Source organism: Rhagoletis pomonella, unplaced genomic scaffold (genome assembly GCF_013731165.1).
Source record: "Rhagoletis pomonella isolate Grant_MI unplaced genomic scaffold, Rhpom_1.0 Rhpom_scaffold_00003, whole genome shotgun sequence".
Lineage (NCBI taxonomy): Eukaryota > Metazoa > Arthropoda > Insecta > Diptera > Tephritidae > Rhagoletis > Rhagoletis pomonella.
The window spans coordinates 97,384,194-97,387,132 of record NW_023458557.1 but is presented as its reverse complement, the minus strand read 5'-3'; the positions used below and the strand labels follow the sequence as shown (position 1 = coordinate 97,387,132).

Below are 2,939 nucleotides of genomic sequence, written 5' to 3'. Positions count from 1 at the left end.
ATGCAGTGAAGGACCGGACCGATGTTATGGCAACAATTCATTAACGATGCAGGCCTTTAAGGCGAATATCAAGCAAGCCATTTGTGATATAGAGCCCTTCAAATTCTTGGAGGGGAGCTAACTTGTGGAATATTGATGAACAGGAAACTCTCGTTATTAAACAGCAGAATTTGATTCAGTTAAGAGGTTCAGGCTGATAAAAGAGGTTCAGACTGGGTCAATAAAATTCAGAATGCACTATTTCTGGATTCGATGTGACCTCTGCTAAACGTAAATGGAAGGTCCTTCAAGCAAAAGAAATTCAATGAAAAGTTCTGAAGATATCAAGAAAATACATATGCATATATATAGAAAATATACCAGCAACGATTTGAAGATAACCATAGCTCTCTTCTCTTTGACTAGAAGTTTTAAATAGTCGCTCATGTTAAAGCTTGTCCTAGGTGAGATAAATTTACTGAATTTAATTGGGCGAAGGTTGGGAAATTTCCAATTGAATGACTCGCCTATAAACAATACTCTCATCTCGATACTTGTATTTTCGCTCACTTTCTATTTTCGACTCTATGAAATTCGATTCAAGTGCATTGACAGCAGTAGACGCGCCCCAAATAAAGTGACGCATTTGAAGATCAACAAGAAAACAACCTTCCCTGATTTGGAGCTTGAAGTAGTTCGAATTGAATATAAGCTAATTTACATACAACATACATTCGATAATTGATTCTTAATCCTTAGAGCACTTCGTGGATGTTAATCCCTGAAATATCGCTAACATTTGTTTTTGTGTTCTGTCCATACTAGTTTTGTAAACTTATTACTTGAGTATTTGAATGAAAAGTTGATCATTGTTTCAAACTGTAAATTGATGCAAGAGACTGCAGTAGTAAATGTATGCATATATATGTATATGAATATCTGTACATACTATATATAGTGAAAGTGTATATCTCAAAACAAATTGTGTACACCCAATCAAAGTTAAAGAATAGAAAAAAGCCTAATGTCGGCAAGATGCAAAAAAAAAGTAAATAAAAATAAAAATGTATGTGATAAAACTGAGTAAGAAATAAAATACAAACTAACTATAGTAAAATAAGTATGTACTAATAAGCTGTAGGCTAGTAAATACGGTAGTAAATAAAAATAAAAATGTTAAAAATTATAAAGAGGCATTTAATATTAATAAATTACTAACTGAATTCAAAAAAACGTCGTAAGTTGTATTGCCAAATGTCCACTAGGCACTGAAATGTCTAAATATTTGTGCCATTTGAAAAGTTCCATGTGGAAATGAACTTAATGATTATTTGTATTAATGCAATGACACGGAAATTTTTTAATGCCCAATTCTGTCATTAAAGTTTTGTCATTTAATGCACAATGGAAATCCGGCATAACAACCTAATTCCTACAAAAAAAAAAAAATATAGATTTGAAATCATCCTACAGCCTGCTAAGCAAAAACACTATCAGCTGATTGTCAAAAAATGCCCACAACTGGGATCACCTATTTTTGCATTTCCTGTTATCTAACACAATTTCTTCCACTTGGATTACAATTTCTTCCATTTCTATTACAACAAAAGATCCACCAAAAACACATAGACACTAGCCAAAAACACCCTACAGACTGCCAAAAAAAAGGTACGTTACTTGTAGAAATCCACGATGTTTCAAATTTTTTATTTTTTTTTATAAAATTTGATTCCTTGAACTTTGTTTTCCAAAACAACAATTTTATTTCTTTTTATCAAGTTCATTAAATTTTGTTCTATAGTACTGATCATAATTTTACGGCACTCACATATTGACACGATTTGACCATTTATCTTAATATTGTTTAATTTCGGTTATTTGTCAATAGAAATATAAATACTATTTAAAAAAAAAAATCATATAAATCCAAGTATCAATCTTTATGCAACATTAAAAATAAAAAATAAAAATCAACAAACTTTCGTAAAAATGTCGAGCTTTTCATTTCGGTTGTTTAGAAATATTTTGAGTATGCTGTTTTGTAGCCCATTAAATGTTAGTATACCAAAGTACAGTTTTAACTTAGCTGGGACTTACCGTTGATTTTTGGCAAAGCCAGTCATTGGCGATGTCAGTAATTTTCTTCTATACAAAAAAAAAAAAAAATCGTTGAACACACTTCAAAGGAAAGAAAATGACTTACATGGTCAACAAACGAAATTGTCCAAAATCAACCGTAAGTCCCAGCTTTAAACATGCACTTTATTATGGTAAAATTGAAAAAGCTCGAAATTTTTATTAAAGTTTTTTTTTTTTTTTTTTTTAATGTTCCACAATATTCGAAACTTGGATTTATATGGTTTTGTTTTGTAAGTCGTATTAGCACCACCTACAATAAGACAACTTTAAAAAAAAACTTTTTTGGATACGATTTAAAAACGGAGGATATTCAGATTGCAATCGTCACATTTTTGATTAAATTTTCTTTTGTTAAAAAAATGGTATTTGTAACTAACTTTTACGGATCCTACTTTCTTATTTTTTTTTTGGGTTAAAAGGACGACATTTAAGATTTCTTTGTAAGCTCTTCAAAAGGTTCCACATTGCATTGTAATTCTACTACAAAAGTTCTAAAAATTAAAAAAAGGGAATTTTAGACACTTGCAATCCCAAATATCTCGACAACTATGTAGAGCCAATTGAATAATTTAAAGGCCAGATTGTTAATCTCAATAGCTCCGCCGTAAAAGTTTGTTGGTCAGTATTATAGTAGAGTTGGCTACCTGTTAGGTTTAAATACTACAAGCATATGTACATACATACATACATGCCTAATATACATATGTATGTATGTACTCATTCTTCCAACAATTCGCTACAATAACATATTTGAATTTGAAAATATGTACATACCAGGGTACGAAAATAAACTGTACAAAACAATTCCCATTTGCTCATCG

General features: G+C 30.6%; 2 protein-coding genes across 2 annotated transcripts in view; one reads left to right on the top strand and one right to left on the bottom strand.

Moving 5' to 3' along the window:
* The window catches only part of LOC118735905, a gene marked incomplete at its 3' end in the record, with an annotated part of 539,363 nt that overhangs the window by 66,427 nt on the left and 469,997 nt on the right, over positions 1–2,939 (bottom strand).
* LOC118735910 (serine protease inhibitor 42Dd) overlaps positions 1–2,939 on the top strand; it is a 253,616-nt gene that overhangs the window by 89,975 nt on the left and 160,702 nt on the right. The gene's annotated exons all lie outside the window — the stretch shown is intronic.